General features: G+C 33.9%; 1 long non-coding RNA gene across 1 annotated transcript in view; it reads left to right on the top strand.

The window, feature by feature from the left end:
• Window positions 1-1,067: 1,067 nt before the first annotated feature.
• The window catches only part of LOC108965181, a 118,275-nt gene continuing 91,469 nt past the window's right edge, over window positions 1,068-27,873 (top strand). The window contains exons 1-2 of the long non-coding RNA XR_001993096.1: window positions 1,068-1,738; window positions 24,948-24,983. This is a non-coding gene — a long non-coding RNA (uncharacterized LOC108965181). The remainder of the gene's footprint in view (window positions 1,739-24,947; window positions 24,984-27,873) is intronic.

Below are 27,873 nucleotides of genomic sequence, written 5' to 3'. Positions count from 1 at the left end.
GTGCTTGCTCTTTGTGTCGGAGTTACAAAAATAAGTTTATTGGTACGAGCGTTAAGGAAGGTTGACAATGGAACCATTATGATGAGAACAAAGCATATACACCCTTACTAATTTACATATCAGAAGGTCTTGAAATATCGAAACTATTTCCAAAAATCATTTTCATTTTATCTTCACCTGACAAATACATACTTACATATGTGTGTATGTACATACATAAGTATATCTAAGAATCACCGACTCTGAGTCTTTTCTCTTTCTTTAGAACCAGATTTTAATCTTGACATTTATCGGTCAGTTTATATGACAACTATATATTAAAGTGGTCTGGTCTGAACATTTTTTTGTAAGATTGTAACAAAGCATTAATAATAACACTTTTCAAGAAACCTGAAGGAAAAATTTGCGACAGATATACTAAGATTTACATGTGTGGGGTGTTGAATTTATCTTGATTACGAATTTGCACTCAAAAATGTTTCATCACGTAAGTATGTACATCAATTTTTGGCGTTTTAGTAAAAAGTGGTGGATTGACTCCTACACCCCTTGACTACAACACAAAAATCCCACGTGTTAGAAAACTTTTCATTTTCTGTTTTAGCAATCCAAAATTAGCAAGAAACAGCCTCAATGCTAAATGACTAAAGATTATGCCAAATTTCGCATAGATACCTTATCAAATAAAGATTATGCCAAATTTCGCATAGATACCTTGTTCATACCAAATGAATACATCCCTGCATTGTCCTCCTAACTCGTCTAAATACGAATTTAGGGTATACATAATTAGGATTTTTATGTATCTAGGTCAATCAGGTAATGAGAAACAGAAATTATTGCAAACAGACGTGGTTTCCAGTCGGTTTTTTTTTTCAATCATTTAAATGGTTAATTTAGAGTGAAAACTATGAAAAAAAAATTTTAATATTATTTTTAATTTTACTTTATTATTATATTTTGTTTATTACTTTTTATTTTAAGCCACTCAAACACTTTATTCTTTCGCTCCTACTTTTTCAGAACTCAGTGACTCTATAATTCATTCAAATAATTACAATTATAAACCTTCAAAAATATATCAACCTCATTTTTCAGCTGGGATCTATTCATACGGAGTATAAGCGAAAACAAATTACCATTCGACAGCAAAACAAAAACTACATACATGAGCAAACAAACAATGCATTCAGATTTCTTTGCATACCAATAAAGTGCACAAACAAAATACGATTCGCTATGCAAGAACGGGCATGACCAAAGCCGAAGCAGCGCCGTCAACAATGACAAATTTTCGTGTGCGGTAAACAGCTAAAACACGTGTTCGGATCTTTGTTCGCGTACGCAGGCAATTGTTAAAGTAAAGAAGATTTGTGCAAGAATTTGTGTTTATTATTTAAAACTGCGTTTAATCGGTGATCGGTGTTATTAATAAGTGAATTTGAAAAAATTAAATTGTGCTCTGTAAAGTGAATTAGTTTACGTATGCAAGTGTTAAGCAAAATATGAAATGGAAAGAAATGAAAAGTGTAATAAAATTAGTGCCAATAAAATGTAATTAAATGGAATTATTCATGTTTTTAGAAAAAATATATGGTCTTTAGGTAAAGTGCTTCGAAATAATCGTATTTGTATTATTCGATCGTAATAAATAACAAAAAAACCATTTCATCAATCAGCTAAATTATCTACGTACCAGAAATACCAACGGGGTGTGTGTATTGTTTGCGGAGGTGCGGTAAGTTTATTTCATTATAAAGGGGTAATTAGCACGGAGTAAACATAATATGCACTATTTATTACTTAACCTGAGCAAAGAAAATTTTTTTTTGTATGCTTATTTGCTTACGAAGGTCCCAAAGCCTTTGTGTATATAATGTATGTACAAACATATACATATACTATGTATGTACATATATGTATTATACGCAATAAATTTATATTTACGTCAAGTACGCACGCACTTGAATGACGTCACTTAATGGACTGACGGAAAAGTAACCACAAATTTTGGGTAGGCAAGTGGTCAAGCGGGGGAACATTTAATTTGTCATGTATTACGTGTACATTTCCTATTATGCGTTTTGTATTATAATCGTATTTATCTACGAAACAAGCAGGGCTTTCTTCATAATAAGACTCACTGAAGCCATTACATTTATTAAGCTGCACCAACAGTTAGTAAATCACTTTCTTAACATTCAGCACCTGCTATAAGGTTAGACTAAAAATAAATATGTACATACATATATACTTGTACACAGATATGTACAGTTGCGAGCATTGAAATAGTAGTGACTATTGGCCAAGTGAGCTTTGCTTTAAATTTTGTTTATTTTATGATATTGCCGTCGATCATTATTTTAGTTATATTCTCTGAAGTATAACGGTCCTGTTATATACAACAATAAGCGTGAATTACTTACCGTTACTTTTTTAAAGCCAATTTTATTGGGATATCTGTTTTTATGAACGAGCAATAGAATAGTAGTGAATGATGAGATGATTGCAAACAGATAATTTTTAATAAAAAAATTTAATTATATCAAACTAAAAGTAAGTTTCAGGACCTTTTATTAATTATTCAATGCAAAAAGCAAAAAAAATATGACTTTGCACTATTTTTTGGGCCGCGGGAAGCACTACAGTGACGAAAAACGAGAATGTATTCAATCTGTCATAAACAAAGGTATATCCTACAAGGGAGTGGAAAGAATTGTAGGGTGTTAAGCCACAACGACTCACAATGCAATTAATTATAAAAAAAAATACGAAAAAAGGGGCGCAATATAGATTCTTTCCGAGAATTTTACACCAATAGATGTAAGATGTACCAAGACTCGACCTAGAATGTCAGCTATGGAGATTCGGAATGAATTGAACTTGGCCTACGGTGTTCATACAGTGAGAATACTTCTACATGAACATAATTTATATGTCCGCAGTCATCGATAAGTAGCGTTATTAAAAAAAATCATACAGCAAGTTGTCTTAAATTTGCCAAGGGACCGATTGAGAATTTGCCGATTGAGAAATGGCGCAACATCTTGTGGACAGACGTGTCGAAAGGTTTTCTATACGGCGGTAAAGGGTCCCGTCAGTATCTAACGACCCCAGATTCAGCACAAAAACTATGAAGCTTGGCGGTTTGAATTTCATGGTTTGGTGTGTTTTTCTTACAGGCCCAATTTTTTTGTGCAGTCCCAATTCACAAGATTACTAGCATAACGGACCGACACAAATTCGTGGATATAATGCAGTATATTATGATACCATTTGTTGAAGAGGACATCCCGCTGAAAAGGATAYTTCAGCAGAATAATGACCCGAAGCATACCCGTAGGGTGGCAAAGGAGTGGTTTCGGGTCAATGGAATTTATGTGATGGATAGGTCAGCTCAATTGTCTGGCCTCTATCCTATTGAAAACCTTTGGGCAGACGTTAACAAAGCCGTATGGAATGACAAACCCAAAAACAACAATGAGTTGTGGACCGTAGTGCAGCAAGCATGGCAGAACATACCACTAAAAAGATGCCAGAGTCTCGTAGATTCTATAAAGAGGCGTTGTATTGCTGTTATTAAAAATCGTGGTCATGCTACCAAGTACTAATATCTCGTATAGACGCAACTTCCAAAAATCCTTCAGTTTAAAAAAAGAATGTATTACTTTACTACTATTTTACTGCTCCCATCAAATTTCATATACATATAAACACAACTTTATGAATAAATATATCTTACACCCATTCAAATTAAAATATTTTTATTAATAAACGTAGCCAGGGAAATATGATAAACTTTTSCATTTCAATTGATGTTAAAATTGTTTAGAATTTTGCATAACTCACAGGTATGTAAAACTCTAACACCCACTACAATTTCACTGCTCGCAGCTATATGTACTTTACTTCTCACCCTATGAAAATAAATAGTAAAACGAAGTAGGTCTCTAAGGGTATCTGGTGTTTGGCGAACTGTGCTAACTTGACTCATCTTAAATCGCAACTGGAATTTTTTGTCTATCCTCGTGCCATAAATGTATCAGCTACATGAGTGTACTCATTGCTTTCTTCGTTATAAAGGTTTTATGTAAAATACTGAAACAAATAAAGGAAAAAAAATCCGTTCGCTTCGCGTTCTTCTTCACACCGTAAACGTGTCCCACATTGGATTTTATTTCTAATGTATTTCGTTAATAAGTTATTCCAACTTTTATTTTTCTCAGTTTTTTTTTCATATTTATCACGTTTTGTTTGCCAAATTGCTAACTAAGATCAATAAATTCGTATACGAAATCTTTATTAATGGGGTAGCCGTTTTGGAAGCTTCAAACAATCGTTTTTTTTTTTTTTTTTTTTTTTTTTTTTTTTTTTTTTTTTTTTTTTTTTTTTTTTTTTTTTTTTTTATCTCTTTAAAAATTATCTGAGAGAATGTCCCCAAAATTATAGATGGGAATTCGAAATATTATCGAAGCTATATATGTATGTGCGCTTGGGCGAAAAGCGAACAAACTTGACGCGCGATTTCTAGGTTTTTCATTTTTACGATTGTCCTTAATTGGCGACTAAACGTCGTATGGAATATGGGGCAAAGTTTATTATCTTTGACATTGAAGTATCTTCTATTTAAATTATATTAAATAAACTAAGAAAATCAAGTTTGAACATATTTTTAAACAACATTAAGTAAAATTTCTTATGGACAAAAACCAAAAAACTTTTTTCAATTTTTAATTTTTTTATTTTACACTTTTTTTGGAATTTTAACTAGAATTATTATTAATTACAAAATGTGAATGTGATTTTTGATTTTTTTGTTGCCGATAGAAATTGCGATCTGCCTCCTGCCCGCCGTCCGAAAAATGCACATGGGAGATGTATCGGGCAATTGCTTCCCAAAGGCAAAATATCAAAGATTTCGTATTCAAAAATTATCTTTCCCTCCCAAACAAATCCTCAAAAAAATCGATTTTTTGAAGCCTCTAAAGCAGACTCCCCCCTTAACACTTGCCATTGTTCAATTCGAACCACCAAATTGGTCAAGTCAAAGTAAAACAGACGTGGAAGATTTATATACTTATGTACATACATGTACTTATGTACATACATACATATGTAAGTGATTTATCATCTGTGAGAAACCTTTTGGTTAGTCTTTTGCCCGTTGTCCATACCTTCCAATATAATTACATGCATATGTACATATGTATGTACATAGTTCACATGACATCATTAATCTGGCTTTGATCCCCATCGACGTTACTCGAACGACTGTAACATCTATTACAACAAGCAACATTAAAATAATCAGCCTAGAGAGCAGAGTCATTGCTAAACAATCTCTAAAAAGGACCGTTTTGAGACCCATTTATAAATTAGTAGAATTAATAACTATGGCCGAACAAAATTATTTTCCTCACAAACTTCTAATATTTTCTGCTTGGAAAAATTGGCTACTCTCATCGACCCAGCAACCTCCTTTCTGCTATGATCTAACCAATCCAGTCCATTGTACGGTAATATAATCCAGCCTGAACTCTGTTTCCTGTGTTAGCAATTACATTCATAGTATGTACATATATATTATGTACATATGTCAGCCAATTCACTGCTTGCTTTTATCATTCCGCATTCAATCATTCAATATTTCAGTAACTATTAAATTTTCTTTTTCATAAGTCAGCAACATTAAAAAAAAAGAACTTGCTTAAAATTTTATGCATTCGAAGTCATGTTTTTCGCATAAATTTGTATTCCATAATTATTTGTTACCCATCAATCGATGTGACCTAGTTTCGATTGCCCTCCCACTGTTCATTGAACTTTCACCTTCGCTCCTTACTGTATCAAATTCGACATTCTGAATATTTATCTTTGTGCATACATGAGGGTGGTTCTTGTAATATGAAACAAACTCAGTTTTGATTTTCACTTTCTAATCAATAAATTTTCCAGTCATGATTAAAACATATGTACATACATTTATAATAATGGTGGGGGACGTTCATAGCATATCGCTTAAAATCTAAAACTAGTTGTTTTTATGAGACTTTAAGAATTAATTAGTTTCTAACTTGTTATTCAAATTCAAGGAATTTTCATTTCTAGAAGATAATAAATAATAATTTCTGAAATTAAGATAATATAATTATTATATTATACTTTTTCGAAAACCATCCGACTATATATATAAAAAGAGAAGAATTACTTGTGAGTTTAGGTTTTTATCCTGTATTGTTTAAGCTACACCCTTATGTTTTGTTCATATTCTGTCAGGCATCACCTCAAATACATTGTATGTACTTCACAACAAGTTTCTCACACTTGGCTCCAGAGTTATTACAAAATTGCTCAACATCTACTGGCGATAAAGCTGGAGCCAGTTGTCTGTCGATTTTACAAATAAATATTTATATTTCCCTATTTGCTCGACATATTTCCATTTTTTGTAGCTTGTTGTCAAGTTGTTTTGTAAGAATATTCTCATAACAACAGTGTTGTGTTTGGAAGCATATAACGGAACATGAGTCTCTAGAAAAGAGCTTTCAGATATTATGTACACGTGCTGAACTTTATTGATAAAATCACTGTCGTTGACAATTTGGTTCATTTTATTTGTATGTACATACAATTGGTCGCTGAGCTTATAGTACATGGATGTACATATGTAATTGTTCATGTTATATCGCAGTTAAAACACCTGTAATTTCGGTACATACCTACATACTTACATATATGTGTAGGTAATATGTACCAAAACTCTTGATTGCTGATTTCGTTGCCTACACATTTCCACGCTTGTACTTTTAAGTGGATATTTTGGGTAAACTTTTTTTCATAAGTTTGCAGTTTTTATTCAAAATAAAGGAAAATATTAAATATAAATCTGTAAATTAAAATAACATTAGCATGGGATCTTCGGAAAGTGTGCAATTTGTGATATAAAGATTTTCTCAAAATATGGGTGACATCCGAACTATTTGGAAACTATGTAGCATCACTGATGGAACCTTGGAACAAAATCTAGACACTATTGGCGTACGTTAAAGCATCGACTTTCAAGTAAGATTTCGTTTCTTATTTATGTACATATCTATGTATGTATGTATATTCGCACAAAAAGAAACTCTTAATTATTTCTTACAAGAATGTAAGTGAAAATTTTTTTCGGGTAAAAATTGTATATTGTTGTAATACGAGATGCTACAGGGGATAGAAATTTTGTTTGCCTAACGGTTGTATATATAATATAAACCTAATCCATAAAGATATAGGAACATGGATATAAGATATATAAATGATCAGGATGACGAATCGAGTGGAGCTCCAGGTGACTGTCTGTCTGTCCATCCGTCCGTCCGTGCAAGATGTATTGGCTAAGAATTTTGAAAAAAGGGAACTAACCTCGCCCTTTAATAGGTTTAGTTTACATACCTCCTGGACTATTGAACTTACAAAAGAAAAATTCAATCACGGTAATCCCTTAAAAGGCTGAAATCGGAAAATAATAATTTCCACTCTCCATAAATACGACAAAGTCATACAATTTTACATCCGAATCATCAGAATCAGATGGCTTCATGGGAACCGGATGGTAAAATTCCTCAAGGTGTTAATTTTGATTAATGGTATTAATAATTTCTGGTAAGGATGTGCTTCAAAGTTGTGGTTTAAAATATATTATTCAAGTTTTTAAAGAGGAAGCTTTGCAGCAGTACACCTTCCACCTACATTTTTTTCCATCGTCAGTCTGGAAAGATGAGGGAAGAAATTTCGAATAAGGTCAAGTGCTCAACAAAAGTTGCTTTCGATGTTTTTAAACATATGCAGAATTTTAAAACTATTTCCAACGCTGCATGGAAAGAAAAACCCCGATAAACTGCAACAGAAATAGACCGCAGAATTAATGTTATCTCACGAAGAGACCCTAAAAAGAGTTCCATTGACATAGTACATGAAATTCAAGACAATGTCCAAATATCCAAGCGAGCAATTGCCCGGCGTTTGGAATCCGGACTTCACGGCAGGGCAGCACACAGGAACCCCTTTCAGACTAAAATTCGTAGGAACGACGCGTAGTTTTTGTCAACTCTTATTGATCTAAGACAAAGAAATCAACGCAGGTATGTCGTTTGGAACGATAAAACAATAATGAATCCTTAGGTCGAAAATATATTCGCCATCGAATAACTGAAGAATTTGACCATCGCCATGTTTCACGCGGAGTTGAATATGGCGGGGAATGTTTTATTTGGAATGGTGTTCGTCCACTCCATTGAAGAAATTTTAAACAAAGAATACGTCGACATCCTTAAAAATGTCATGTTATCATGGGCTGAGGAAAATTTGCCTGTTATAAGGAAGATAACCGTTCAAAGCATACGTCTAAGTTGACACAGAAGTTATTTACTGAAAATTCTATCAATGTTTTGAAGTGGAAATCGTCTACCCCAGACTTGAACAACACTGGCGTGATCTTAAAAAGCTGTTTGTATCAAAAGTATCCCAAATAATAATATTATATTTGATAAAATATGGACGGCATGGCAAACAACACCAGCGATATGTTGTCAGAGTCTAATAACTTAAATTCGGAAATCATATTATTATATACGGTTTAAGCAAAAAAATACTAACTAAAAGTAACAAACTTTGGTAATATCATTATTTTTGCGTATAAAATTTTTTCGTTTCTAATTAATTGTCGCACTTAAATCGTTGATTCTACATGATTTTGTTAAAAGCTTGTATGGGAAACTTCCTCATGAGTTCCTCATTCCTTCCTCATTGTTCATAGAAATAATGTAATGTCGGAAGAAATTGTTCAGATCGGCTCAATATAGCATATAGCTGTCATACATACCGAATGATCGAAATCCAGGACTTGTATGGAAAACTTTTGCATTTGACGTGGTATCTTCATGAAATTTGACAGAGATTACTGCTTAAGTGGTTAGGGGTAGTCAGAGGCACGAAAAATTTTCAAAAAAAAAATTATTTCCAAAGTTATAGTTGTTTGTGTTGACCCTGTTCCAATAAAAGTACATGCGGTGACAACCATAAGTCCTTGGAGATTCATCTAAATGTTATCGGACAAAAAAAATTAGTTTTATAAATAGATAATCCTGTGTCTGGTCGAATGATTTTTGTTTCTTCAAAATTAACAAAATAGCGGCCTCAGGAAATTTTTTTCTAAATTTTCGCGAAAAAATCAACATTGGTCTTAAAAAATTTAAATTTAAAAAAAAAATCCTTCCATCAGGCCCGAGTTTATTATGTATTCTAAAAGCTGTATAATTTCATTAAAATCTACTGAGCGGTTTCGAGTTGCCACCAGTTCAAAAAGCATAGTTTTGAGAAAAACGCGTTTAAAGTTTCACACTAGCGCTTTGAAGTCCCCAAGTTCTTTTTGTTATCAACTCAGAAACTAATTATCGGATCAACGTGAAATTTTCAGAGAATATTTTTAATATATTACACTTAACGAAAATTAGTTTCTTGAAAATTCTGACTACTCCTAAAGCATAATTTCCAAAAAAATTGTTCAAATCGGATTACTAATCAATATAGCTTCGATACAAATGGACACATAGTTACTAAAAGAAATGCACCTGTAAAGGGTATATTAACTTCAATACAGCCGAATTTAACGTTTTTTTCTCGTTTATCACTACATTTTTAAAGGTCTTAGGATTTTTCGATGACCCAAACAGCTAATGTAGGATAGATATAGACTAAGATAAGCTACAGAATAGGTTAAGATAGATTATAGGAGTGAAATTTGTCAGCATAGTGTTTGTTGAGCTGTTAGGGTCTAATACTTCAAAAATGTCTATTCGCAGAATCGTAGAAGATTGATGAAAAGAAAGCAGGAGATTGCAAATTACTGAAAACCTTCTAAGGAAGGATAAGAGACGAACAGTCACAAGAGCTTCACAAACAGCAGATCTTATTAAGAATTTATTAGCATAAGTTACTTTAGGTGATTTAACCGACTATTTTGAATCTATGTAAAAAATATAAAAAAGTTTTGAAAAAGCTTCATTAATCACCCATAATTAACTCTTCCATTTACTAAGGATCGGTAGGTCATATATGGTGTGACAGCCAATACAACCTAATCCACCTTTTTTACTGTGTTTTAAAATAAATAAAAATCCCAAATATTTCCTGCACTGTGCACTTTTTATGCTCGTACATCCGCAGTAATTTTATGTATGGTGGCCCATAGGCCCCAGTCACCAACTTCACCATATAGTACATGTATGTATGTATGTAGTATAGTATATCTCCGATTGAAGTAAAACACGCTACATTTTAAATGTGTACTAAAAAGATTTGAGAAATCGTAAATTTCTACATACAAACAAATGTCTTATTTTATGAGCCATTTAACAACTTTTATGTTTACGCAAAAAATAAAGTAGATACTTAACAAAGCTTTACTTTTATGTATTACTTGAACAGGCTTAAACATGTTCGCAAACAGACAATTTAAGATATTCTTTACGGTTTTGCAAATGATAAATGTATATCCTAAAAAAATTAGAAAGGGTTTCCCACAAAATCAGATATTAAAAAGCTGCCAAAATTATAAAACATCGCAATAAAACAACAGTTATAAAAATGTTGTCCATGAGCTAAAAAGGCTATAAAAACTATCTCTCAAATAAATTTTCGAATTTATATACCAAATTTTTATGAATGCTGCAATTTTTGTATACTGCATTTTTTGCCAGTAATATTTTTTATATATTAAAGTGCGCAACGAAAATTGCTAGTCACCACAGAACTTTCCAGCCAACGAAAAAGGAGAAAAATGGTAAAATATTTAATAAAAATCCAAATCGCCAAAAAATGTAATTTATTATATTTAGTACTAGCGTTTTGTGGTCCATGCTCTTGCTGGTGGCATTTCAACCGGTTTTAAACTCTCACTCTCTTCTTCCTGCAGTTTGCTGCTCAGCTAGCAAGTTCTTGTGGTAGAAAAATGTATATGGTTATTAAAAGAGGTTTGGTAGTAGTATAAAATTACTTTTTAGATATAGTGAATAGAATATTATAACGATGTACGGGATTGGGTCCGTACATTCTGCATATGGAGTCCACTTTTCTGGTAGATTTTCTACCCCATATAAATAAGTTAAGCGGAAAGATATACATATCATTAAATGGGAGAAGAATCTAACACTTAAACTTAACGAACATTTTAGACAAGGTATATTAATAAAACTAAGACACAACAAATGAACAGTTCATGATTGCAGCTGATAACGAATTTAGGCTTCATTTGCGATATTTTCTTAGTTTTAAAATACAATATTTGCAGAAAACCTGCAGTATCCTACATGCCTGCTCTCGAAATTAACCTCTCTTTTCCATACATTTCTCGAAATTTGCTTCTCGGCTCAGCCATGACCATATAATAGAACAAGTAAGGAAGGGTGCAATCGAATATTTTATTCTCTCGGAACTTGCAAGAATCAATAGGAAATTTATATGTACATATATTATTCACAGAATTTGGTTGAAATCGGTCGCGCGATTCCCGAGATTTGCTATTTCGTCTACCAGGGGGCGGTGCCCCGACAATCGTCCAATTTCTACACCGCTCTTATAAAGTCCTCTCATACATCATCTCTAGTGTAAAATCTAATGTGGTTATTGTGATTATGATGATCTAGGAGATATATTCATTAAACCTATCCACGAAGAAGTCGCGACCACTTTTTCAAAAGATTCAGCCCTTTTCTAATGTAATCTTCTGTGCCAAATTATATAATATAATAGTTCAATATCTTATTTTAGTGCTTAGATATGGCACTTTTCCTTTAATAATGTTTTGTGGACGCGGCAGTAGTCCGATTACGCCAATCTACGAATTCCGCTTTATTTTTTGTCAAGGAACATGTGTACCAAGTTTAATCAAGTTATCTTAATTTTTACTTAAGTTACAGCTTGCACAGAGGAACGGACGGATAGACAAACAGTCACCCGGCTTTCAACTCTTCGCCTCCCTCATCCAGTACACCCCTGATAAACGCCACTGCCGGCAGTTCAAGCTTAAAGTTAGGCTCAACTTCAAGTCCTTCTTAGTGCCGAAAATTGCAGCTAGACCAAGCTTTGCTCCATCTTTAGTGCTGTCTGTTTTCATGGTCGTTACAAACGCTGCTCTCTTTACGGAACAATTCATTTGCTACAAAAGGAAATGTCAGAGGCCCTAAAAATATATTTATAAACGATCAACGTTAAATCGATCTCACAGGTACTATTTTCTCAATATAACTCCGTTGGGGATGAAACATCAACACTGGTTAAAGAACATAGGTCATTTAATCGATCAACTCATGATTTCACATTGCTCTCAATTTGAAAACGAGACCATTGGATTTCTTAATTTCCACAAAGACGAATTTCGCATAAGATTATCCATGGCACGGAAAAAAATTCTCCTTCAGGTTTAAAGATTCTGATTCAATTTTTAGCATAACTACTTTTCATTGAAAAGTATTAACATTAATTTGTCTCCATACATACATATGTATTATTACGTTCGCCCTCCTGTCTCTTAATCACACAAAATATATGTCTCCTATGCTCAGCTGATTCACAGCTTATAACAACACCATAACTGGTATTAAACCCCCACGTTAGTACTCGCTTTGTCTCCGCCTCATCCCGCTCACTTAGACGAGAGTGTCTTGGAGACACTGTTACATAATTAACAGCGCAATATTAAATGCTTTAATGGATTATGTCACAACACAATGGCACTTACGGACACGTTTGCGTCTGAAAGCAGCCAGCCAAACATACATAAGTCCATGGTACGTCGTAGTGGAGTCATTAACTGTTTCCCCAACCGGTCGCTAGGGTGTACTGTAAATTACATGGCAGACGCATTATGCGACTTGATTAAATGCCAAAGCCAAGTTACGTGATATGACGAAAGTGAGCACACTCACTCTTTGGTCAATCAAATCCTGGAATAACACAACAATTGACCCGACGGGACTTTGTGCCTTTGGCAAAATAGTCCAAGCCATCAAATGCCCCTCGGTGTTCATCAGCCGAGAGACGAAACCCCCAAGCATGTGCATGTAAATGTCAAGCAATAGAATTGACAGCGCTGTTGACAAACTACTTCACGACGTCAAGGGGCTTTTGTTTTATTGTTTTCTTGAGTAGATGCACGTCCGGTCATTGTTGTTATTATTAGTTGTTAATGTTATTACTTCACTCTTTGTAACGTGGATTTTACCACCATTTTCCGTGTTTTTCCACTCCTTTGACTATTTTTATTATTTTTCGGTGGAGTTAGTTTTTACGCTCCTTCAGGCGAAAGCCTTAAATTAGCTGTGCCGCCGGCTGCCTTGCAGCACCTGTGGGACACATTAAACATGCGTGTTAATTAATTTATTTCAGTGGCAACAACAGCCGCCGCACACAGCTGTAGGCGAAATTATTTAACAATGTCGCGCCGTACAACTACGTTCGGCGTTAAAGCCAGAGCAAAAAAGCGGGAATGCTAGCAACCATTGCTGGTGGTACTACGTTCCAGGTGCCTCCATTATTACGTTTTATTAATGTCTGGTACTCCTAGGAAACTCCTGCAGAACAAAGCGAAATCTCTGTTAATTGGTTGTAGCAACAACAACATTAGCATGATTAATATTTACGCACTTAATGAAAGCTGACAATGACACGTAAATTATAAACTTGTATTAAGACCATCTGTTATACATAATTAATTTTAAAATAAATAATATGCTGTACAATTTTTGTAAGATAGACAAGCTATGCATATCAGCCCAGTAAAGTATTTCCCCTTAAAACACAAGAAGGGTACTTTGTGGTAATTTGTTTTCTTATATTACCGTAGTTTTAAGTCGATACTTCAAATATTTTTTGCGTTAAGGGCTTTTAAAATGTAGCCGCTCAAGGCTGCAATGAGCTCTCCAATGACTACACGAAAACAAATGATCCAATCAGTATCAAATTTCGCTGCGTGTTTTGTACACAGTTATTCATACAATGACCTACCCGTGCTTTTATCTAATCAAAAATCCAATTTTAGGTGGTCAAAAATTATTACCTTTTTGGTTAAAAATCATTTTTGTTTTTTGGTCTTGTTTACGAAGAAAATAACTTGAAACTAATTTAGTTTTCTTTTCAGAGGTATTACTATACTGTGTATGTGGATACTGTGCGCGAAAAATAGTAAGATTTTTAAATTGAACTTCAAGCTAAAATCCACTCGTGAATATTTTTTTTTTTTCTAAATTAATATGACTGTCTGTAACATCTGTAACATGTTTCTCATCAAAATAATCATTAGTGTTTCGTATACTCGATTTTTACGTTGATTGAAACTATTCAACAAGCTACATTACATTTTGTGTTCGATATCAAATTTTTGGTGGTGTCGAAACGTCTGAATGTATGGAAGGTTCGGTGATAATTATTGCCGCAGCCAAGTCTTTTTGATTTGGTACAATTTATTCAAAGAGTGTCGAGAACGCGTTAACATCAAATGATGGTCAATAAAATAAAGAAATTATTGCTTGTGAATCGACGATCAATAGTCGGAGACCGTTGGAATATCGAGAGGCTCTGTGAAATGGTCTTCAAGATCATTTGGTCCTAAAAAAGAGAGAGAACGATTTTTCACTACAGCGTCGCGTTAACGTTTGTAAAGCAATGCTTAATACTAAAAAGTTCTCAATTTAGTTAAGCTGCCATTGTGTCTTTAGGTCCTCCTACATCGTAAGCACGTGGGCATATACACAACTACCAGGATGTTATGAAGGGTATTATTACTGGCGATGAGTCTTTATGCTTACAAAAAGGAAATAGACTATCAATCGGCCGAATATCGTGGTAAATGAGCTGACGCCAAAAAAATTCACATCAAAGCATATCAAAAATCGAGGTTATGGTGACAGCTTTCGTCGATTGATTGCATTGATTCTTCCTAAGTCTTTCGCCAAATTTTCAACCAATATCGTGACACAACCACCGCATTTATTCCTAATTAATACTTCTCGATATATTCGGCTTTTTAAGTAATTGTTTATAGAATTTTCATAGATGGTATATAATAAAAAAGCAATGAAAATTCCATACAGCCCTTACTAAACAACCGAATATATCGAGAAGTATTAATGGTAATGATTTTGACGTCGGACCTTTTTTGTAGCAAATAAAATTTTCTACAAGTTTGTCATGTTTGTCATGTTTTTTCTATAGCTCTTGTCATTTACGAGATATACACAAAAATATTGGGATTTCGTGGAAAAGCATAGTGGAAAAGTATAGAGTCCTGTACTACCTCGCCGGTGTGAGTTTCGACTCTGTCGCAATGGTCACTTTTGTAGAGTGTTCAATTCTGAGGAATATGAGTCTAATGTCAAAGCGATGCCATAAAACGCCTCTGAGCTATAGAAATTTAAAGATAAAAAATCACTTTGTATCATTGTCGTGAATTTTCAGTGGAAAATTTTGACAAGCCTTGTAATTATTTTTTAATTTAATAATGTTAATATTACAGCCTTAAATTTTCAGAGAATTTTGTTTTTTTATGGCATTTCCAAGGGTTCCATGATGGGACTGAAAAAAATTGAATAGTTAAAAAACACCCGAGTATATATATACATATTTTAGTTGTGATATTGCTATATTAATTACAAATAATTTAATTTTAGTTTCAATGGAAATACAGACAGATTTTAAAGATCATAAAAAGGCTATATACATGTATATAAGGAAATACTATGGTAACGCTAAGTCGGGCTTAATAGGACTTTCATACTCTTGCGACTTGCAAGGATCAGTGCCGAGGAACTACTAGCTGGGCAAAATTTTATATTAAAAAAGTTGCGAAAGAATTGAATCTTTTTAATTTCTATTATAGCACATGGCCTAATTAGTTTTAAAACTAAATATAACTTCCCATCAGCAAAAATTATATAAAAGTCATCCTGAAATAAGACATATTTAACATAAAATCAATAGAAGGGATTTCATTACATAAGGATTATGATGTTAGGGCCAAGATCAAATCACTTCTAGTCATAGTAAAGGCGAAACTACATAATTTAAAAAAAAAATGCTGCCAACTAAATTTCACAAAAATATTACATATTTTGACCAACCTAAACGGTTCAAAGACATTTGAGAAAAGAAAAATCAGCGTTTATGGTATATTGGGGACAGAAAAGGTCTGGAGTGATTGCACAAACTTTTCACATTGCTCAGGTGTACTCGAGAACATATTTTTCAGCAATTTTATAAATACATAACTCATTAACTGACAAACGTATTATACGGCTAAAGGTTTGTTAGAATAGAATATTTGGTAGTTGGGGTAGTATTGAACCTATTTTATGAATTTTCCTCATTTTTACATATTATTAACGCAAAGAAATGCCGCTCAGTTTCATTAAAGTACCTCACAGACCTTCACCAAAAGTGAAGTAAAGTCGACCGGATGTTTGAAAATCCTGATAAAAGTTATATGAGGTCTAAGGCATGAGTTTAGCTAATTTTATCCAATGTAGGCACAATTTGCTTAAGATAACTCACAACTTTGTCGATATATGAGGTATAAAGTCGATTCGAAAATCTTTCTATTTGGTATTTTATTGAGAGCAAAGAAAATTAGTGATCACATTCAACCCATATTTGATATACAAGGCAAAATATTGATACCTTCTTCGGATTTCTCATAGCTTAATCGAAAATTTCGTAATAGGAATTAGGACCTACATTTTACTGGGAACTTCAATACTTTTAGTTTTCGACAATTTTTTATCATAAGGTGGCACACCTTAAAGGTGTATTGTTTTATCTCCATGTATTGATTGGTTTTTGATTTATAAACTGAAAAATGTAAGGATCAACAGAGTTTAAAATTGTGCTATATGGGAAGTAGGCGTGATGGTATTCCGGTTTCACCCATTTTCACACTGTAATGTACCTAAACGTGGGCAGTGCCACGCCTACCATATTTGACATTGGCTTCTATACCGCCCTCCCGCTCCATCTTGGGTGTACAATTTTTGGTTTCTGGCTCACATATACATGTACATATTTATCGCACTTTTAGTAGTGTTTAACGAAACCATTGTATGAACAGTGACTGAATATATAATCGAAATTCACCTATTTTCACACAGTTGGTAGGAATGAAAAAAATATTTACTCAAGTTGCTCGGAGTAACGATTCGTAATTAGATCCATTCGGATTCAATTTCTCTTATCATCCTGACCATTTATATTTGATTTATACATATCCATATTCATATACAACTTCGCGCCTACCTCTACTAGTTTTAGGTTATACATACAACCGTTATGTGAGTAAAACTATCGTACTATGTTGCACCATGTGACATGTGTATAAAAATGCTGAAAAAATAGTAACAAGTTACTACAATACACTACACATTATAATATTGTACAGCTGCAAGCCGAAACATAAGATTGAGTGCCTTAAGGTGTTTGCCTTCAATTTTGCCTTCGAAATGGATTGCGTAAATTTTCTCCTGCTATTACTATGTCCTTCTACGAAAAAGAAGAAGCAACGAGTGTAAATGAAAACTTCTCTTATTTACACCATTAAGCAGCGTACTACTATTTGCTCTTTTCGCTCTCATATACTGCGTAGCAATTTAATTTCGTGCGCATTCACTAAAATGTGGAATTCACAACACTTATCACCTGCTGTGGCATCGCTGGCACGCCGACTCGTAAAATCATTTAAAGTGTTTTCACACGCGTACATGCGTGTCGAATTCGGAGCAGTCACGTTTCAACTTGCTCTCTCGATTTATCTGCGGCCACCTCATTCACGCACCTGCGAACTTCGAACCTTCAACAAAACTTTGTACGCTTCAAGCAACTCCAGCACGCACACGAGTACACACAGCTACACAATTGTAAACTGACTTCATTGTAATATGCATTTGTAGTTGTGGCTTAATTTTGATATGCTCATGCTCTATGCTTCTACTAAAATTTTTTCTAGCCGGATTTCCACCGTTACATTTATTCGTTCAACTTTCATTTATTAAGGTTTCATTATCAGCCTAGTGAGGTAGCCGAAGGAGAGAACATCGTGATAGCTATATTTTATGAGAGAAAATTATTATTTTTGAGCCAACCATAAATAACGAAAGGTTTTTATATTTAAAAAATATTCCCTATAGCCTTCTTAATCATAATCACAACGATACTGCGGTGGTATACACAAACTGCAAGCCCTCTTCAATTTATGTTGTGGGTTGAAATCTTGAATACAGCCGTTTTAAATTTGAGTCTTAGTTTTAGTGTTAGGTCAGTATAATGCTTCGAATACGTAATTATACATACTTTACCTTCTTTGATATTTCGGGGAGCCTTACACACTAAACGTACGCTTAAAATACCATATGTGCTCTGCTGGCACTCAGAGCTAGGATAATAGTGGATCTAAAAAATTCTTCTTTTTCAATTTATTGATTTTTTGCCATCGTTTTCACTGACCTGTAAGATGCTGCATTGTCTTGGTGAAACGGCACTTTCTTTTCCTTCAAATAATAAATCAAATCGACTATTGCATTCTTCCATGTTTTGGATCGCGTTCATCGAGTGTAGTTTACTCGGATGAATGTCGATTGAATTTTGAAGTGAAATGATGGAAACATGTTTCATATAATTTCAACCATCAACGCAAAACCTGGGGTGTTTTGCGCTGAAACATCTCCAAACACTGCTTCGAATCACTAACTCGTTGTTGTTTTTGGTCAAAAATGACCCATTTCACTCAGAGCTATCTCATACCCAACTATTCGTGAATCATATAATGTAAAAGTTCAATTGATATCTTTAGAGTGCCTGCTTTCTCGAACAACTTAATTTTGCGGTCATCTAAAAATATTTTTTGAACTTTTTGTTTTATATTTTCGTCTGTAGCAAGCCTTTATAGACCTCAGTCAAACTTTGGCTTCCCCCCAAAAAGCAATGCTTTATTTACACTCGAAATTCCTTTTATTAGTTTTTTTGTTTCACAATAACATGTATATATTTTATTGAAAAAGATGAAAGATGATCGATATTGTTGAAGAAGATGAAAGTTCGGTAACTCTTGCTTTTTACTATTGGGACTTTCGATCGCTTATTCTTCCATGTCTAGAGTGAATCGTTAGATCTCTAATGAGCAAGGGTGCCTAAGAAAGTTAGGTTAGATTAGGTTATACTGTACCATCTTATACAAATCTTTACTTCATTTTTGGTCTTTTGTCCATCTTAACAAATAAAAAAAGAAATTGGTTATAAGCGTTCATACATCATTACTTTCTAACTTTCCCTCTATTATAATATTTTCTACTTTCTCAAGTTTAACCGACGAGGACGGAAATTTGACCCACAAATCGGCACACTTGAATGAACCTTAGTCAAATAAATGAAATACAAATATGTATTGAAAGGAAAGCTCCCTGCCAAATCTGCTGTTTCCGCAACAAATATTCATGACACCACACACATGCTGCGCTTTATTTGTCTATCCACTTGCGCGCACATCGAACGCATATTCGAAATCGTGCTGCCAGTCGAACAATGCTTAGCGGAGCACCGGCGAATAATCCGAGCGGAAATTTATGCAAAATGTGATAATAAATAGTAAGTGTTTTGGTGCGCGCATAAGCGAAATATTGCAGCTGCAGCCTTCTTCGCAAATGTATTGCTGAATGCTGGTGTCCTGGTATTAAAAATAACCACTGCATGCACATTTCTCCCACACACTCACAAAAGCACATACTTTTATACTCACACATGTATGAGCGCTTGTGTGTATGTATATGCAAACGAGCATCTGTGCTTTGTCTACATGCTTGCTAATACCGAATTACGGCTGGGAAATGCGTTGCCACATGTTGTTGGCCTTCCTTCTTATGCACATGCATTTCTATACTCTCTCACGCTATATTTCTGTTCGCGCACACAATTGCTAACTTTACTTACTGCTGCTCAGATTGATATACTTATTTCAAGAGCAGCTGATATTGCTTTTGAAGCTACTCTGCTCGATCTCGATACAAGATTTTTGTTCACTGGTGTAAACTTATGGTATTTCAAGTATTAGTATATTTTTATTTTTCGTTTTAGTTTCATATTTTTTTATATAATGTTTTTTTTATTTTTTTTTTTTTTTGGTATTTAATTAGAAAATCCTTACTTTTCCTCTAACAATTATTTAAAGAAACATTTAATTTTTTTATATAAGCTTGCAGAAGTAAAAGAAGCAAACTTCTTAAAACACACGAAAAGTTTTGAAAAAGTTTACAAAGTTCTTTAAAAAATACAAAATTCTTAAAATATTCAAAGAAGAATACTACGTTTTTCAAAAAATACAAAATTACAGAAAAAAATTTTATTCGAAAATTTAATTTTTGTTTGAAAATAAATTTTTTAGTTATAAAAATACATTTGCAATTTTTATTTACAATATAGAAATTCAATTTTTTTTATATTTAATAATACAAATTTTATATTAAATTTTTAATTTAGTTTTTGATGCCCGTGAGCAAGTTTTACTTAAAAATACTTAAATAAGTTTTAATTAAAAATACTTAACTTACTTAAATAGACTTATTGTTTTTCATAGAAAACGATATGCTTGGGATTAAACTTTTTTTATTTCAAACCGGTTTTTGAAATTAAAAACTAAAAATAAATTTTTAACCTCGCCCAAATTTTTTGTTATTATTTTTAATTCCGAGATTAAGAATTTAGAAGGAAGTATCTAGAAGGATGTTGCGGGAGTGTTGCTTTAGATTCACGAAGAAGTTATCCGATATACATATGTATATAGAATACACATCACACACATCGGAGAAGCGGCTGGTGAGAATGAGTGAGAGTCCATCTAAAGCGCCTCTAGAAGCTTTCAACTGCTTTTCTTCATAAAAATATATTTAAAGTATTGAAGTATATTCAGCATTGTATTTTGCAAAATAGAAAATTTCACATGTCCTTATATAGTGTTTTGTACATGTCGGAATATGGTAATGGTCACAAACTGCCTTTGTTTTTATTATCGATCTTAGCAGTTTTCACACCGCCATTTCAAAGTGTTGTTCTGTGGCAGGAAAAGAAAGTGATGAAAAATATGTGAAAACAAAAAAAAAAAACACGTTAACTTCGGCTGCACCGAGGCTAATATACTCTTAACAGGTGCACTTCTTTTAGTAACTATGTGTTCAGTTTGTATGGAAGCTATATGCCATAGTAATCCGATCTGAACAATTTTTTCGGATATTATGTTATTACGTTAAGCAGTAATCCATGTCAAATTTCGTGAAGATACCACGCCAAATGTGAAAGTTTTTCATACAAGAATTTGATTCCGATCGTTTGGTTTATATGGCAACTACATACCATAGTGAGCCGATCTGAACAATTACTTGCGATAATAAATTAGTTTTATGAACAATAGCTTATACCAAATTTCGTGCAAATCTTCGCCAAATGATTAAGTTTCCCATGCAAGCATTTGACTCCGATCATTCAGTTTGTTTGACAGCTATATATATGCCATAGTTAACCAATCTGAACAATTCCTTCAAAGATTACATTGTTGTCCTAGAAAATAATATATACCAAAATTTGGGGAATATATCTTGTCAAATGCAAAAGTTTTCCATACCACCGCTAGATTCCGATCGTTCAATTCGTATAGCAGCTATATGCTATATTACGCCGATCTGAACGATTTCTTCGTATATTACATTATTGTCTTAGAAAATAGCCTGTGCCAACTTTTGTGAAAATATATTGTGAAATGTGAAAGTTTCCATACAAGAACTTGATTCCGATCGTTCAGTTTGTATGGCAGAGATATGTTATAGTGGTCCGATATCGGCAGTTCCGAAAAATGAGCAGCTTCTTGAAGGGAAAATGACGTTTACAAATTTTCAAATATAAAAAAATATATACACAGACAGACGGACATGGCTAAATCGACTCAGCTCAACATACTGATAATTTATATATATACTTTATAGGGTCTCCGACGCTTCCTTCTGGGTGTTACAAACTTTGTAACAAACTTAATATAACCTGTTCAGGGTATAATGAACTAATTTGGAACAAAAACTAATTGTGTAAGCCTACCTGTATTGCTGGACAACGCTTGCCACTGCAGGAACCTATTTGAAATTTATCAAGTCCATTGCAGTTTTAATTGTAGAATTAATTTTTGTTTTGCATCGGCTTTGTAATTGCTTATGCGCTAGCTCCATAAAGAATTCGAATAGTATCGCCAATTTTGCGTATCTTAGCCTCTTAGCGCGAGTCCGAGAATCGTCAAAGTGTTTAAAACGGCATAATTGCTCAAACCGATGCAGTGACATCACTGCTCTCTAAAAGGGCATGTTCGTTTTGTGAAAAAGATCCTTAGTATGTACTAAGTTTGCCTTCTCCGCACCGGAGTATTAAATTGTGAATATAAAAGAATTGCTCATCCGCATTTGTGTGTTGCCAATATCATGTTTGTTTTGTAGCTTTACTATTCATCAGAAGAAACGCGTATGAAGGTATCGCTTTCAGTTCCACAACTTTTCGTGCATAATGGCTTTGATTGTCTACCCATTTCCAATGCCATTTCATAATGCCGTTTTTTAGTTTGGCTTGGCTTTGACCACCATACAGTTTGATTGTTCCTTTCCTGACCACAATATGTTTTTCCACGATTAACAATTTAAATCTGCTTTCGTAATGGTCCATATGTATCTACAACAGCCTCCTTGTAGATGTATTCTTATTATTCGGCATATGTTCTGTATGGCATTTTCATAGATTTTTTATTACATACCAGCTATGAAAATTCTATAAAGCCCTATCTAAAAAGCCAAATATTTCGAGATGTATTAACGATAGCGATCTTGACGTAGGACCCCCTTTGTAGCAAATAAAATTTCCTACAAGTTTGTTATGTAGCTCTTGCCATTTATGAGATATATACAGAAAAATGCGAATTTCGTGGAAGAATCAGGTTTAGAGCCCTGTATTACCTAGCCGGTGTGAGTTTCGACTCTGTCGCAATGGGCACTTTTGTAGAGTGTTCAATTCTGAGGAATAAGTGTCTAAAGTCAAAGCGATGCTGTAAAATACTTCTGAGTTATAAAAATTTAAAGATAAAAAATCACGATTGTCGTGAATTTTCAAAGAAAAATGTTTACATACCTTGCTCTTGTTTTTAATGTTAATATTAAGAGCTCAAAATTTCAGGGAATTTTTTCTATGGTATTTCCAAAGAAATTTCATGATGGAATTGGAAAAATTTAATAGTTCAAAAAACAAAAACACCCTAACACATATATTGTAAAGAAATAAGCCATAAGTAACATCAACGCTTCCACTATCTTCATATTGTATTAGAAAAATAAACTTTACTTGAAATCAAATAGTTTGTGAGGAAATCCGCCGACTAAAATTTGCCTTGTTCGAAACTTTCGCGAAATTCGCCGTTATAAAGTTTCGCATACAAGAATGTTGTTATGGTCGACTGAAGGTGTGTTTCAAACAAATTAGAGAAACAATGAAAAAAAACTACAACAATATCTACCACTGCTTATCCCCAGAACAGAAACTAACGCAATAACAAACAGAACAGCAGGCAAGTTACTAAACGGTATAATGCACAAATTGTATAAATTTTTCGGCCTGATTTCCGTGTCCGCTCAAGGCTATCGAACGCAAGAATGAAACTAAAACAGTAATAGCGCAAGCAAGCACCACAACAACAACTACAAAACGTGCTCACTGCAAGCTGTTGTAAACTTTCTAGCGGCACCAACTTGTGCCTGATACACGCTCACCAACCGTCAGACGCGCCGGCGGCTCAGCTTCACCCACGCGCTAGAAGAAACTCTGCAGTCGCGCCATAAGCCTTACGCTCGGCTGAAATGGTTTGGCGTCGCGGTCGAATAGACATACTGGAATTGCGTTTTAAAGCTGTGCGCAGTTGGAAAGTAAAATTTCGAAAATAATTTTCTCAACACCCACGCGTACAACCTTTCCACACCGCCCATCTTAAAGGCAGCGCAATTGCTCCTATTCCATTAGTGTTGCGCTCAAGTTAGTTGCCATGCATGGCTCCAGCACCGCTTATTTGCTTTAAAATTGTCGGTGTGTAATATACACCTCATTTTGCCTTTTATTCACGGCATAAAAATTTAACTCTAAATGTTTAAAAAGCATTACAAAAACAAATAAACAAACAAATGCCATTTAAGTCGGCGTCGGGTGCTTGTAACTTTTGTGCGCCGCTGCTGCCGTTGCCCAAAATACTCGAGCATCATTACCATAACGGTCTAATTTGAATATAAGTATGCCACGTTTACCGTTACAACGCACCAACACATTTTTCGTGTATGTGTGCACATTTATGCGCACTTAACAGCGCCGCGAGCTGACTTTTATTTTCCCATTCTCGCGCCTCTGCCATAAAGCCACCTCACGCTTCCCTCTTTCCTCCTGCGCGCCACACATATCATTCGCTCCGTTCTTTGCATATTTCCCTTGTTTCATTTGCTTTCTTTATCTGTTTGTTTTCGCCAAGTGTGTTGTGTGCTTTCAGGCGTCGCTCAACCACCCAAACAACCTATTCACAAACCGTGCGTCTACGTTTTGCCTAACAGTTATGCAAATATTGCATTTAGTGTTGTGTTGGTTTTTCATTATTTTTGTTGTCGTGTGCGGGCTGTCATCATTGGTGGAACACCTTTTTTACATTAAAATTTTCGTTCATTTATCTAACAGTATTGTTTGATTAAAATTTTCTTGTTTATTGTTTTTATCTGCTGACTTAATGTGTATAAAAATAGAAGAGCGTGTCTTTCTAAATTAAGAAAATCATCTAAATTTCTTTAGTAATTTAACTATTTTGTATTTTATTTTTTCAGGTTAAGGTTCCATATAACAATGTCGGAGCATAGCTGGTAAGTTGCATTTTCAACTTTTGCTTGCTATTTTCTCTTATAATTTTTTTTTTTTTTTAAGAAACAAAATAATATTAATGAAGTCCTTTTTCCATATCAAATATCTTGCTACTTTAAGTGCAATATTATCAGACAATTAAAGTGCCTTCAAAAATATCGTTGAATGATCTCTTAATTTTATATTCCTCCAATAACCGTTGATATTTTTCCGCGCTCAATGCAACATGTTTTCACTCAGTGATTTTGAAGTAGTGATTTGATTACAATATTACTTCGGTTGATGCCAAATCTTATATTTATTGAACGTATTTGGAATAAATAGAGATAGACGAATGTAGCAATCCCTTTAGATGTATCGGGTTTTCCTATGCGAATGATATGATTTCTAAGTGTTGTTTTCTCCAGGTATTTCGAATTAGCTCTTCAGAAGAATATTTGACAACAGAGTAGAACGTACTCTTTTATCATAACTAAAAATAAAATTAAAACTCCAACGAGTCAAGTAGGTGTAAATTGATATAATCCTTAGTAGATTTTTAATCTGTGATTGTTTTTTTTTTTTCATTGTGTTCAGTAATATTTACAATTCAGTCATGGAAAGGTTGAAGAACAACGCAAGAACAACATTTACAAATAATTAAATTTTTTATTTCTTTTGTCTGAAAACACAATCCGGCAGATCTTGAGGAAAGATTTATGCTTGGCTTAATTTTTTTCACTCAAGAACTGAAGCCATTTGGTCCACCGTAAATGTTGTGAATTTATTGATTTTGCTTTGAGACAACTTGAAAACAACAAAGAATTTCTTTTAATCATCGTAGGAGAGGCTCACTTTCATCTGAGTGGTGCGGTAAATAAAAAAAAACTTATGGTTCTGGTGCAAAGAAAAGTTATTCATAAGCAATTATTGAAATCAGTATTGGAACAACGTCCCTACAAATGTAGTCAACTATTATCTATATGTTATCTATACTATATATATAGAGTTGTATTATCAAGAGTTGACTTTTGCCCGAAAATATCCCTCAATGTGTGAGATATATAATTGAATGCTGGGGGAATCCTACCCTGTTTACCCCCATATTCGGAACCTAGGGCCTTGAACTTTTTTTGTTCATAAAGTGGCATACTATACGGAAATTATTCGTGCAAAATGGTATTCCGTTATGAGTACAGTTGATTGTGTACAGTATCAATCCAAGAATCAAGTGGAGTTTTTAACTGTGTTATATAGGATGAAGAGGGGGTGGTTGTAGTCCAATACCGATATCGATATAGGAATATGAGAGGAGTGTCACGTAGCAAATTTAATTGAAATCGGTGGGTCGGGTCCCGAGATGTGTGATTGTTCAAGTTTACACCGGCTCCCATAAAGCTTTTTCATATCGCGCTTTTCGTTTTTTTTTTACAGTACCGTTATAGGCGCGTGAGCAGGGTTATCTTCCATTTGCAGGTGTGGCAGTGTTCCGATTATGCCCATCTACGAACTCGTAATTGTTTTATACTAAGAACAACCGTGTACCAAGTTTCTTTAAGATGTCTAAATTTTTACTGAAATTACAGCTTGCACGCTCGGACCGACGAACAGACAGTAATTCAGATTTCAACTTTTCTCGTCATCTCGATCATTTAAATATATGTAACCCTTTTTCTATCTCGATTATTTTTAGGTGTTACGTACAACCGTTAGGGAACCAGACTATTACTCTCTGTAGCAACGGGTTTAAAAATTATAAAAATACATCAACATTTTTTGGGTAACGCCGTTGAGTTTTTTGGAATATTATTAATAATATTTGTTTACCAATAAAAAAAAAATTCCCGATTTTCTCGAAAATACTGTATTTCTCCTTATCAAATTGTTCCAAAAAAAAAATTTAATTTCGAAATTAAACCAATTGTCTGACGAATGAAAGTCGATTTTTTTGATCTCGTATGATTCTGCATCTAGTTACGAGAATCACCGCAATTCTACTTTTTTCCAAGAAATGCCCAAGTAATCTCCACACTGCTCACTTGTTAGTACCGTGTTTGCGAAATCAAAACTGAAGCACTTCGGAGCTCACACTTTCAGGTATACCATCGAGCTAATTAATTTCAGTTTGAATATTGACTCCAAGTACAATATTTTAGCGGTAAGAGCCCAGTCTTCTCTCTGACTCGTTAGACAAGATGAACTTTTAGGGTAAGTGAAAACAATCTCGTGTAGATGTAATAGTTTCACGTCCCGAGAAATATTTATATAAAATTATAAAGTTATTATTGTAATTAAAATAATCAAAATAATTCCATAATAAATGGGGGCAGGCTCATATTAACTTTCGCTAATGCCTGTAAGTACTTGCAGACTATACATACCAATAATCTTGGTTACTAATATATGTTTAACTTACTCCATACAATCAGCCAGATATAAAATTTCCAAATCCTTGAAACAGATTCTCATTTTGATAGCATCATCTCCCACCTTGGCAGAATAGTACAGAGGCAACTTTTTCGAGGAAGTGTGTCTGATACAATTTTGCTATTTACTACAACAACTAAAGATAAATAGAGGCAAAAAAAGGCAGTCGAAAATACTGCTTGCCTTGAATAATGAATGTTGCATCAACTGACTTTCATTATCATTTATTAACAACTCTTTAGCGAACTGACAGTAAAATGACAAAGAAGTTGCTTACGATTTCCTTACGCAAAGAAGAAAGCCGTTAGTACTTATAGATATCCGTAGAAGCTTCTTTGTATTCTGCAACGCTAGCTTATAATATATTGCACTGTTATGGGCAGCCATTACACACAAATACTCGTAACAAGCAAGGTTTAAAATTTTTGCGTATAAAATACAGTCTTACAACATTTTCCAGTCAAAAAAAATTACAGAAAGCATTTG

The sequence above is a fragment of the Bactrocera latifrons genome, unplaced genomic scaffold (genome assembly GCF_001853355.1).
Source record: "Bactrocera latifrons isolate USDA-ARS-PBARC rearing strain unplaced genomic scaffold, ASM185335v1 scaffold_136, whole genome shotgun sequence".
NCBI classification, from domain to species: domain Eukaryota; kingdom Metazoa; phylum Arthropoda; class Insecta; order Diptera; family Tephritidae; genus Bactrocera; species Bactrocera latifrons.
This window is presented reverse-complemented; position numbering and strand designations above follow the sequence as displayed.